Consider the following 13596-nt stretch of genomic DNA (forward strand, 5'->3'; position numbering starts at 1 on the left):
CACCGGTGTCCTCTTTCCTTCCAAATATCATCTCAGGTACCTATTTAGGTAAGGGTGTAACATCTCTGTGGACAGTTGTGGTCAAGCAGGCATGAAACTTTCAGAGCAGTTGACATGAGAGATCTGAGCAGAGGTAGGTTTTGTGACCCATCTGAATTGAGATTAAAGCTGAGATGTGTCCTGTGACATGCCAAGAAATGAGGAAGCCAAAAGCTTCTTCACTTTGGCATCCCTGGCCGCACTGCTGGGCTGTAATGCTGAGGGGGAAGAATTCCTTTTGTCCATACGTGGATCCCTCTGAACACCAACGAAGCCTGTGGACCTAGGGACAGCTAAGCCATCAAAACAACACGGCTCTCTCTGAAAGGGAGAAATCTTTTTCTCTCTCCTCCCCCTGCTTCTGGCCAAATGATCTCTCTCTTCCTAGTATCATTTTCACAGTTATTGGACCAACTTCCATGCTGAAATGGTGGAAAATTAAAATGGCAGATTATTCTCCCAGCTGAGGAGGCCGAGTTGGGTCACAGTAGAGTCAGGCAAGACTGGGACAGTGCCAGGTAAATGGCAAGCACCTGCAGCTGGAAGGAAGGACGAGACCATATGAGCATGTCCATGCAAGCAGGTGGGACCACACAGCTGGGACTAGAGAAGAGGGATCGTCAGTCACAAGCTCAGTTGTCTTCTTGAAAGTCCTCCCTGATCTAGCCAGGAGCACAGAGCAGACGCTGACAGATCAGTATGTTTATGGAGCTCCCACCAATGTCTCTGACCTCTGATGTGCTGAATCCTGCCTGTCTTCCAGATATTCTGGTTTGGGGGGTGAAGGGAATAGTTGGTGTTGGGAAATTGAATGGAGCCCTCTGCTTATTCCCCAAGGAGGTCTAAATAGCTGGACTCTGCTAACTGTCCTGGTTCATATGATCAAAGACTCTACATCCCATGGCAAAACTCTGAGCCACCCAGGCCCTGGGACCACGGTTTTGTGAGAGGAGCTGTGATAAATGACATTGCCATATGGCTTGCTGCAGAAACATGTTAAGGATCCTGGGCTGTCCATTCAGGAGCACGAGCAGCAATGAAACATCTTTCCCCAGAAATAACCTTTATGGGTGCTTTGTAGCAGACCAGACTAGTTCCTTGGTTCCAGGAAGGCACTGGGAGCCTGCCAGGGCTCAGTCAGTGAAGAAAGGGCCAGAAGAAACAGAGAGGCAGATGGGTCGCTGTCTGGGACAGCATGGTTGTTGCAAGCAAAGCTACTCCCTGGAAGAGGAGTGAATACTGTGTTGGAGAACAGGACATGAATCCTTCATCTCAGAAGATTTGCAAATATGCTATGGGTGTCCCTTTTGAGATCTTCTTGCTTCCCTGTGAAGCACTTCATGATTTGGGCCATAAAAGAGATGGCCAAATTCTCCTCCAGCTTAAACTGTCCTTGCATTGTTGTTGCTCCACTGACTTCTGTCCAGCCATTTCTGACTTTCACCGATGAAAGGCAAGACAATCAGCCCTAACACAAACAAAACCAGAGCTGTTTAGCTGCTCAGTTATACAAAAGCTTCGTCGCTGATACATTCCAGCAATGTTTTGGATTCTCTCAGACATTAACTGTTTCAAAAGAGCGTGGCTGGGAAGAGGGTGGCTTGAGGGAGGGGGGGATTTCCCATTAAGGACAGCAGGACCAGATGTCTTTTTGATGAACTTCTCTTGGCTTCCTATTCTTTGACATTTCCTTTTCAGTTGTTGAGTCCAAACTGCTTCTAGACCAAATTACAGGGAGCTCTAATAGCACGAATTGTTTTCTTTCCCCTGACAGATAGAATACCGTCTTCTGGCCAAAGTATGAGACACGCTGACCAGACAGTGTGCTCAACAGCCAGGGCATTTGTTCATCCTGGAGCCATTTCTTCCTTATACTTATTTTCCACTTCAGACCCTCTCCCCCTCCAGAGAAGCCCCTCAGCTTTCCTTTGACAGTGTTCAATACCAGTTAAAGAAGTAAAAAAGCACTCTTTGTTCCCCGCCCCTCCAGACTTCATGCGGGGATGCTCACACCAGCAGACCTCATCGGGTATCAATACACTGTATTTCAGCATGTAACACTCACAGGCACCACAGGACATGGCTATCAGCTTCCTAAGGGTTTCTGATACAGACTTCTGATACATAACTAGCCATGGTCCTAGTTTTTGAGGGGATCAGATAGGAAATCACGGCTTTCAGCTGAACAAATACGAGAAACTTCATCCATACTTATGGATTGTACCAGTAAACCAATATCGATCAAAATCTCTCCCAAGCTGGTACAAAAAAACCCGTGTGGAGGAGCAAGCTGTCAATGGAGGACTTGTCTTGACAGAGCTGAACTCCTGGCACCTTTCAGCACCACTAAAACTTACCCAGGCGAGAGGAAAAACTAATTTTATCAAAATATGGGAAAACATTAATTTTTACATCTTGCTACATTTTCACTGGGATTTTTTTAAGCCTCCCCCATCATCACCGCAAACTGTGGTCTGCTGTCAACTGTGGGCTCACAGAAGGCTATTTATTCTGGCATTTTCCCAAAAAGGAGGTTTTTTCAGCCCGCAGCTTTTCTTTAGGCCTAAACCACTTCTACTCAGCCAAAGTCAATAAGCAGAGCACACTTCTGAGGTCAGCGCTGCTGAAGTGGGAAAGGGAAAAGAACAAGAACCTGTGGTCCGCACAGGAGAGCACCAACACGCTGCAATTTGTTTCACTGGAGGCTATGTACCACGGAGGAGTCCAAGTTTCCTTCCCAGCCCCCATGTCTGCTATTAATATTAGATGTTATGTCAAACTACCTGCCAAAGTGGAAGGAACCGCCAGGTAACAGATCGCACCCAAGTCAGCTGAGTCTTCCGCTTTTTTTTTTTTTGTTCCTGTGAAAAGAGATTTAATTAAGAGTCAAGAAATCCGCCTCAGTAAATACCAAAAAACACAGTTTCCCTTTTCCCACGTAGACCAGTGGAGCTGAATTTCTCCTGCCTTCCCGACTGTCATTAAGTATTCTGTTTAAATAGGCCAGCTTCATGCCATCTATAATGAAGTTATAGTGCATTGCTCTGCTATGAATGATGAAGCTGTTGTGTCCTACGGGGAGAAAAATCGCTGTAATCCAACTTTCCTTTTGAAAAGGCCTAATGTATCCACATGAGATCTTCTGGCAGAGACAACTGAGAGAATATAAATAGAAGCTTAAAAGAAGAAGGAGGGGAAGGGGAAAATAACTCCAACAGGGCTGAGTAGCTGAAATTCACAAGTTTAATAGGAAGATGGATGACTGAAGAGCCTGTTCTGTGACACAATTAGGACTTTATGTGGGCCTTTTTGAATTATTTGTAGCTGACAAAATATCACACAAAGGCTGTTTCACACTGCAGGCCAGGTGCCCAGAAATGGGTTTTTTGGAGTGGGGGGGAGCAACTGGGAGAGACACCCGGGGGCACAGGCCACAGGCTAAGTTAGGCGACGGTGGGCATCACCTCACGCACAAGTGGCAGGAGCAAAGAGTGTCCCGCAATGCCCGAGGCCCCTGTACATTCAAGCCGTCATCTGCCCATCCCCAGGGAGCACAGAGCTGCAGCCACAACAGACGATGGGGGGTGGGAGGTGACTATACAAGCGCATAGGGTCCATCTTGGACCACACCTTTCCGGTCCTCCCGACAGACAATTACAGCAAGGGGACATGTGGGTTCCTGCTACAGGAAGAGGTTTCTGTTGATGGGTAATTGTCAGTATTGAACTTGTATCATGAGATCTTGTCCAGGAACCTGTTCGGTGCAGGTTCTGCCCCCTCCTCGCTTCTCACTGGCCACCCACCAAATTATTGTTGTTGTGGCACTTTGTTCTCAGCACAAAGCTACCGCAGTTCAACCACCAAGGGAGGGTGGCCTTGAAATAACCTGCCTGTGTTTGCACGCAGCGCTCACACCTTCAGCTGCTTCAGCGCTGCAGCTTAAGGCGGTGACACACGGCAGAGGAGTGGTGGTGAGCTGGTGAGCAGTAACGGCTTTAGTATCTCCTTGAGACCTGCAGAAGATCTTACCGAACCTTCAGATTTTAAGTGTCTTTAATTTGTTTTGCTTTACTCCACTCCACAGTGAGCTAATCTAACTAAAGACATTTTAATTCTGGCTGAAAACACCCGGGGGGGTGGTGATTAGTAAATTTAGGTTAGTTAATTTTGGGTGAACTTTCCTGGGTGTCCCCATGAGGAGAAGAATAAGTCGAATCCCAGGACCTGTAGAGGGGTTAATCCTGCTTTGGTGGAACTGCGGTGGGGCAAGGCCAAACCTGGGGGAGCAGTCACAGACTGCTAGGAGTCTGTCAGGCAAAGATAAAGCAGGGTAATGGGCATGTTCCTCCAGACGTAACAATCTGATTGAGGAAAGAAAGACAAGATAAGAGGAGGAGGGTTTGTGGAGAAAGGGGAGTCACAGGGCTGTCCACCCTTTGGGCAGCATTAGCCCTTACTAGGACAAGATTGTCTCTAGGGAGATGTTTTCCTGAAGGCTCATCCTTGACTCCAGTCTTCAATGAATGGTTTACAATTTCCTTTGAAGACTCAGGTGGCTCAGTAGTGTGGTCACCACGGGGATGGGGCATCGGGCAGAGCCCTCCCCGTGCCCGCAGTCGTGGTGGCTCAGGGCACTCTTCCACCACGGCCTCCATACGGCCCCCCTGGCCCTCAGTGGGACCGGGGAGGGCCGGGGCTGCCTGGCAGGACAGCAGCAGCCGTGACTTCAGCTTACGTGTCTACGGACTTGCACTGCTAGAGGTGTTTGCAAGTTATTTAAAAACAAGTTGCCACTGAATGGTAATGCCTTCCCTCACCCCTTCCCGTATGTCAGCACGAGCGGCAGGTTGGCTGCACATCGCTAGCAGGCTGCTGATATGACTGAAAGCTACTCGTTTTTTCCTCACGGGGTAGGTTTTTCAGCTAGCTTTCCCCCCGATCAGATGGGTGATCTGCCTGCCCTGGTGGTAACTCCATTGTTGCTTGAGCTGGCAGAACACAGGGAAATTCTCAGGAGGGTCCTCTGCTGGGATCGCTCCCGAGGGAGAAAGAGCACAAACGTACTTTTCAGGAAGCTGAACAATTAGTTAGTTACGGAAAAACCAAACCTTGAGTGCCAAGAGTTTGGAGCAACGTCAGAGCATTAAAGCGGTGTGCTCGGGGCTGCCTGAGCGCCATGGCAGACAATTTAGAGGATCCAATATTTATTGGCCTCAGCAGAAGTTTATTTTCAATTACCTACTATCGTTTCACAAACCTGGCCAGTAAGAGGATTAAAGCTTTTTTTTTTTGGAAGGCTTTTTTTTGGCAAAAGCCAAAACATAAAAATAAAACACACACTTTTAAATGATTCAAAATATCAAACACTGGCTTTCTTCCTCCCACGAAATCTGTGCTCTTAAATGCATCATTGCAAGGGGAATTATTCATGTAGTCACATCAACAAATCTTACTTAAGTCCTTTATATTGCAGTCCTCATTCATCTAGCTGGGACTCCTCTGTAAACGATAATTAGGGTAAGAGCTAACTGAGATACCACAGAGTTTGCTCCTGGCATTCATTTAACATCCAGCATGGTATCAGGGCTGTAAAGTAGGCATTTCTCAGCAGCACTTCATTCATTGTAAAACCTGTTTCGATTATTAGCTTGTCTCCTGTTTCACAGCAAACACTTAGGTCCACGTAAAGACCTCAAAGCATTTGTCAATGAATTCCTTGAATGGACTCAGCTGCATTTTGTTTTCTCTGCAGTATCTAGCCCAAATCCAGAAGAGCCAGCCAAGGGGAAGCACTGTTTCCCGCTGGCAGCCTTACTGGTCTAGTCTTGAAAAGAGGCTTGGTTCTACAATCAACTCTCCTCTCCAATACCTGGTGCTGTGGGGGCTGGGATAGCCCAAATAATGGGAAATAGATAATGGATCCGCTCCCAAGCATGATGCGGAGACCTCCAACAGCAGAGTCAGCCTCCAAGTCAGCCTGCTCCTGCCAGACCTGACTTGCTTTTTGATGTTTCTTCATTGGGCTGCCCAGGGATGCACTATTAATTTACATCCAGCCCCTTACTCTTGCCAACTATGAAGAATGAGAATTTCACTAAGAAGGGCTCTACTTTGTGGGCACTGCCTTCTCCAGACTTATGTCCAAACAATATTGCCCCAGTTTTAGCAAAGACATCATAACACCCACCAAGGCACAAGTGCCTAGCAGAGGCTCTCTCCCGTCTTCAGCTCTGGACACTAACCTAGCGCAGACTGTATGGGTCTCAGAGCTCAACCCTTTCTCCCTCCACCCCAACACGCATACAATTATATCCTTCTTAATTGACTACTTAGTAATAGAAGGTGCGGTGGTTCTGCTGGAATTGAAGGAACTACAGGAGGGCCACCACCTGCCCTCTCTGCCATGGACTTGAGACTGTGATTTCATGACGGAAAGTGTGCAATATCCCTAACAGTTTAACGTGTTCTGCTCTAACTCTTTCTTCAGACCCATGCGTCCACCCCATTTTTCATGCCAGCACAACTGCTTTGTGAGGCCACTGCTTAAATCAAAGCAGGGAACTGACTCCATGTAGAAAGAAAAAACCCCACAACTCTACGCAACGAAATAAAAAGTAAAAAATGTTTTTTTAAGCAGGATCAGTTCCCGAATGTCACTGAGAGCGACCCCACAAGCAGTCATGCTGACATATCTGATGGCAGGAAAAAGCTGTGGGGGCGTGGGAATACCTTAAGCTCGCTGAACAGCCGCCCAGTGCTTTGTCTTATGAAACCACAGCCCGAGGAGAGACTGCGCTGTGCCGTTTTCCTGCTCCCCCTCTCTCCCTTTCCCGAACCCTTGAGCCCCCATCACTACCATGACTACATCCAGTCTGGGATGTACATTTTAATCTGCAGTGTGTATATAAAAGAGAGCTGGAACCAGTGGCTGTCTGAGACCCACCTGACCTTTGGACGTACAGCAAACTTCCTGCTCCAGTGCTGCCGGCTCTTTAATCTCCCAGTCCTTAAAAAATAAAAGTGAGCCTATGTGAAAAAATGCTTTGTAATGGGAACTCCTGGAACAACTTTTCTCTCTCGCCCTCTGACTGAGCCATAGAAAACAGTAAATATCTCTCCCAAGAGTCCTTTTTTACAATAGAAAAATGGCAGGCAAAACTGAAGTTTCATTTCCCAGCCTCAGACTCGGCAGCAGACAGGCACAAGAGCTACAGAAAAGTGAAACAGCAAGGGGAAAAAACCAATCGTCTTGTTCATTCAGAGCTTGGGGAGATTTTTGGTGGAGAACAAGCTTCTTCTGGTGGGGAGCAAGTCACAGTTGGGAACTGGGTTTCTCTTTTTGCCGGAGGAAGTGGACTTGGGCTATATACTTGACAGCAAATTAGCATTGACATTTGACTTGTTTTGATCTGAGCTATTTACAGTGGTATTATCTGTGTATTTTTGACATGCTGTGAAGATTCCCATTGCCAGATGCCTTGCGATGGCTGTAGGATGCAGTGCATTCCACAGTCATTACTCAGGGGTCATAAACCTCACATTATTTGTGGGGAGGAGGGGAGCAGGGAAAAATGGTCTAACAATTAAAAAAAAAAAAAGAATTCCTGGACTTAGATTTCACTGGGCTTGTGTCTTTAACTGGAGGGAAATTAAAAATGCGCTTAGGCTGGCTGGCACTGTCACACTGTGGAGCTGATGACTGGAACGGATCCTTGTGAATTTGCTTTACACATAGGAGAGCATTCACGGCGATAATATTCCCAACTGCCCTGGGCTGGGGAAGGCCGTAATGGAGCAACTGCTCCGTTACACTGCTGGGTCGAAGATCCCCAGCTGGGGGATTGCTGCTTAGGACCTCCAGAGCTTGGGTTGGCAGGACACGTCCTAGGGCTGGCACTACATGGTAACAGGGAAGGAGCTGAGGTTCAGGCAGTGGATTTTCAAGAGTGAGACTGATTCAAAAGGGAAACTTTGTTTTTTTCTTTTCTATGGTTGGGGAACTTTCAAGAAATTTTCCAGGGCCAAATCATAGATCAAATCAACCACTTGTGGTTTTTTAAGCAGATACTCCATGCACAGACCTTCCTTACTCCCTAACCGTGCAGAGATGCCCAGGGAGGCCAACAGGAGATGCCCGGGGAGCACCTAACATGGAGGTGCTTGGGGGCTGCAGGCAGGGAATGGGGTCCTGCCCTGCAGAGCGGTGGGATAACATCTCCCTGATGCCAGGTTGTCCAGGGGAAGGGGAAATAAGCAGCGCAAAGCTATTCTGAAGAAAGGTCTCCCTTAGACTCTATGTTTGCTTTTCAGAGGAACAGGCATCCATTAAAAATGTCCCTGTGTCTGCCTAACTCTTCTCTGGCTCAGGTTTGCCCAGCACTTCCCACCGGTAACCTGCACAGCACCATGTCCTACCAGCTGAGGTTTGCTCACAAGAGCTACGGTTTCCTAAAAAAAAAGAAGTTTCTCAGTGCTGGTCCTAAAAAGGAGAAGATAGAAAATGGGTTATTATGTCCTTATTCATACCTGGTCTGACAGCAATGAGGGCTGTAAAGTGGCTGGGCAGGAAATGTCTATAAACATGGAAGAAACAGAGAAACAAGGGATACTGGAACACACGCGCTGACCTGCTGAAGTCCATGGGCCTACACGCCTGTTGAAAATTAGCCCATTAAACGTTCAAAGCAGGGGTCATCTCCACCCTGTTCTTACAAATGGTCCAGTTCAGGATTAGGGCTCTTCCAGCTAGGCACTGCAGCAATATAGATAACAAAAAAACTGGGTTTAAATGTTTTGCTTAAGTGTGCTTCTGCCCCTCGCTGTGTTGTATTTCCAGCAGTTGCAATGGATGAATCTGATTTTCTCATTTTGATTTGATTTTGTCCCACCTACAGCAAAAGTACAATCTCTGGAGTAAGCCATCCAAAGAAAGGAAGCATCTAACTGCCTCCAGGTAGCTTTGGTGGATTTGTCGATAGAAAAGTTTCTCTTGTGCAAGTTCCAGCACAAATACACCACCACAAAAATCTAGGCATGGCCTGGGAAGTGAATGGGGCAGATATGAACTTTGCTAAAGGCTAACTTCATGGTGGTGTTGAATTCCCCACCTCTTGCTCTCCAAGCAGGAACCTGAGCCCTCTCCTCATCTGATACTCAGTCCTTAGATACACCCGACATAGTACATTGAAGTAAAACCCTGGGGGAAACTCTATTGTGAGAGAGAACCCGTGTAGTTATCAAGGTAGGGCAAGAGCAGGGATGAGTCTCAGAGGGCTTAGGAGTGGAAGAGAAGATGGGGAACACATTATCTGCAGGACACAGATCTTGATGCTGCAGGGGCTTTCTGTAGGCTCAAACGCTGTGCAGGATGTGTGCTGCATCGCTCCTGCCCCTGAGCAAAGGGCTGCAGCTCAGATGATCCAACGGCCTGAAGCAGGGTTCCTTCCCACCCCCTTTGAGTTTTTTTTAGGATTGATCCCCAGTGGCTTCACTTCAAATAGCACCACCACCACACCCGCTCCCCCAGCTTTAACAAACAAGCCCAGAGGCCAATCCTAACGAGGCTCCCGCTCTGGTTGCTCCAGGTCCCATAACTGCATGAAGCTCAAATTAATTCAGTGAAGATGTTCGGCAGGTCACCTAGAGAGCTGTGTATGAGTGGTTTCTTTTCCCGGGAATATCTATGTGCAATAATGAGTGAAGTCCCTTGACATGTCTTTCTTCTGCAACACTGACAGGAATTGCTGCAGATTCCTCTGAGGTGCTTAATTCTGCTCCTACTATGGTCTGCTGGAGACTCAGGCATTCAGCACATTCATAGGTGTTTTATAGCCCTATTTCCTTGAACGGCATCATCCCCTACCTTCCACACCCAGACCAAGGCCGGGCAGGTATAACTCCAGGTAATTAAGCAAACACCTAACTTTAAATACTAAGATACGTAAATATCTTTTCAAGTCGGGGACTAAAATTTTAGCTGAACTTGCAAGGATAAAGAAAGGAAACCATTTAGACTGTGAAGCTGATGTAACAGCATGGCCCATTCACCTTGCTGATATGTCAGGTCCTTTTAAACCACAAACTGACCACATAAAATTAACACTCCTATGTGGTTTGTATGAATATCTATTTCTAGTGACTTAGTTACAGGAAGCCTTGTGTCCATTTTCAAACCTTGTGTCATAATTTCACTGAAGCTGTTCATCTGTCTTGCTCTGGTCATTCATGTCTCACCTCTCTCTTTCTTGAGAGCACATTCTGTTTTGTAAGAGGATTTTGATATAACTCTGCAAGGTGAAAAAAAAAAACAAATGAGGCAACATGAATCCAGCGATTAAGAATAAAGCTCCAAACTTTATTCATTGACTTGAGTACAACAGTGATGCAGATTACAGTGGCACAGGAGTGCAATATGTGCTGTTTGCGGTATGACAGTGGAAACACTAATTGTACAGAACAGCAACCCAGCTCAACTTTTCATTATGCATACAAGCAGACTTACTGTACAGACAAGACATTGATTCACTTTTACAGAGACTCAGAAAGAGAGCTGTCTCACAGGTGAATGGGAAACACAGGGACACCTCCCCAAAATGCTGGTTTGTAACATGTAGAGGGAGGAGAAAAGAAAAATAAAATAATAAAAAATCCTATTGCCAAAATCTACTGATTTAAAGGAAAATATACCTTTGAAAAATTAGTTGCAGTTTCCAAAGCTTAAAAAAAAAGCCCCCAGCTGTAAGGCCCCCTTACAGGAAGAGTTGTCAGCAACAACCAAGCCGCACTGCTTGGACAGGACTGATCCGGTAATGACTTAGAGAGCTCGTTGCTGTGGGCACACACAGCAGTCAGAGACTTCCCTGTCTAGCCAGCCGAGAAAGAGCCTGCTCCAAAGCGTGCGGATGTCAGTGAGCGGCTCCGCTGATTTCAGTGGTTTTGTATCTGGAGGGAAGTGCTTTCTGAAGGGTGTTCAGTGATAAAAGCCCAGGCAAGTGTCCAGTGGGACCTGTCAAAGCGCCTAAGGGAGCTAGAGACTCAGCCTGGTAAGGCACCGCTGGAATTCCCATAGCTGCTTCTGCTGCCTGAAACGCTTCGTTTCCTAATGCCTAGGAGCAAGGTCCTGTGGGCCTCAGCTTTGCAAGTCCTGGGAGCAACACTTGTATTAACTGTGGTGATCCTGACAAAACAGGTTACTGTTTGCCTTCAGTCATCTCTTTCTACCTCAAAAGAAAGACCGCAATGCACGTGGAAATATTACTACTTCGCATGGACAAGCATTTTTTAGGAAATGGTTAGCCGAAATCTATTTCCCTGTTAGAAACCCTTTGGGCAACAAATAATTTATTTTGCATACAGGCAAACAACATTAATGGCCAATTACATTCCCACTTCCTGCACTGATGCTTACATTAAAATTAATAATACTTATCCTCTCCCTGCCAAATGCGGGCATCACATAGCGCCTGCCAGCAGAGCTGTCTGACTAAAAACTCTGTATCTTTGCATTGCGATTTTATTAAGCACAAAAAAGGTGTGTGGGAGAAATCACAAGGCAAAACTCATTAGCCAGAGCAGTCCTGCAACCCACAGCGATAAGGGTGTTTCTACATTAGCAGAGGCAGGCGCATTGTACTGCTATCACAGTGCTCAGTAGCTCGCTCTAGCTCTTCGTTACGTAGCAATGGGGTAACAACGCACCACGTACTGTCAAGACCAGCCCTTGCTAGGTGTCCACCCTGAAGACTATGCTGGACTCTAGCAGGTGTGTTGACAGGGCCAAAAAGTTTGACAGGGCATGAACTGGACCATGACCTGGGGCTAACTGAACAGGGAAGGGGGCTGTGGAGTCAAGCCCTAAGTGTCTCTCTGACATGGAAAGATGAGTGGCATTTCAGGACAGATTAGTTGATTTTCTTGTTTCCTGCACGTGTTTTATTGCACCATCATTATCATTGACTGGTATTTTTCACTGCCATAGGTAACTTCCAGGATGTGGACATCCTCCTCCACCAATACATTCCAAAGGAAAGCAATGAATCATGGAGTGGGAGAAATGCCGGTTTCCATTTAGTCTACCCTACGAGGCCATGGCCCAAATGTGCCATCCTCAGTCAGGATGAGCCAAGATAAGTCATTCCAAGATGAGTTTAGAGGATGTTCATATTTTTACCGTTTTGGGGGTTAATTTTTCTGTCACTTGTTGTAACAGCTTCATACCATTAAGTTCAGTGTAGGTGCTCATAAGCTCTGGGCTCCAAACTTGACTTCCCACAGTTTGAAATAGGTACCACAGGCATGTGCCTGCGTTTTCTTCTAAGTCTGCTAACCACCACCCTGGCAAACCCTGGACAAATCCCGCTTATGCCAGCCCTCCTTCCCAGAACTTAATCCTTCTCCATCCATCAATATTACCTGACCAGGAGAAGCATGGCTTGCGGAAAGGGATTTCACTTCAAAATGTGTCTAATTTCAGCATAACAAACTTTTACAAAAGAGACCCCTAATGACCTCCCCTGAACAGCAGGACAGCTGAACTACATGGCTGAGAAAGGATCTCCAAATTGCAACAGGGAAAGGGCAACAAGCACTTCAGTGCTCGGCCCACAGACTTAGGACTATAGGACTTTGTAAGGAGAGATGACATCTGTCTTGACAGAAGTGAAAGCACTACTGGAGCCACAGAGCTATCTTGTCCCACATACAGCTTTTAAGAAACGTACTGTTCTCCTAGTCTAACCTTTCACAGCACGCTGCGGCTACATCCCCAACGCATCACAAACCATAGTTAATGAAAGGCTACAAACCAAGCTGAAACAAGTATGTTTCTGAGATGCCACTAAAACCTGTCTTAAATGACACCAGCATGAGATGATCACAAACAATTAAAAAAAAAAAAAGAAATTCTGTGAGCAAACTTCACAAGAACTTACTCTTCCAGTTGTACAGAAAGTTCAGCAGGTTTGGGATAGGACACTGGCAGAGTTGAGATGCTACATGCAGCTTCCTGAACTGAAGCCACAATAGATCACATCATTGCTTCATTGAGAAATAGCGGACAGTTTAGTAATTTCCAAATCTGCTCTTCAAGTTGGCTTAATTCTATTATCTTCAGAGATGATGAAAACATATTTATTTCAACATATTTATTTTAACCTCTGACTCACAGTAGGCTGGAGCTTACACTAATTTAAGGCACGGGTATAGAGGGTATGGCCAGCTGTTCCCACTGTAACGGAGAACAGTTCTCTACTTGTTCATATGGAAATTATCAGACCGGTATCTGGAGAGGGCACAAAACCCAGTAAGTCAGATCTCTGGATTCCCCATTAATATGAAGATTACTGCACGGGGTATTACCCTTCCACCTAAGCACTGCCAGGGATGGGTGCTGCAAATGTCCACATATGCCTTTTAAATGGTATCACTTGTGTCCAGCCTGGCACTTCCATGATGCAGGAAACTGACCCTGCCTTTTGCTCACTCAATACCTCACAGGTATCCACAAGCCCTGCAGGTACAAGCACATAGACAAGTGACAACCTTCATAACTCAATGCCT

Source organism: Calonectris borealis, chromosome 7, assembly GCF_964195595.1.
Source record: "Calonectris borealis chromosome 7, bCalBor7.hap1.2, whole genome shotgun sequence".
Taxonomy (NCBI): domain Eukaryota; kingdom Metazoa; phylum Chordata; class Aves; order Procellariiformes; family Procellariidae; genus Calonectris; species Calonectris borealis.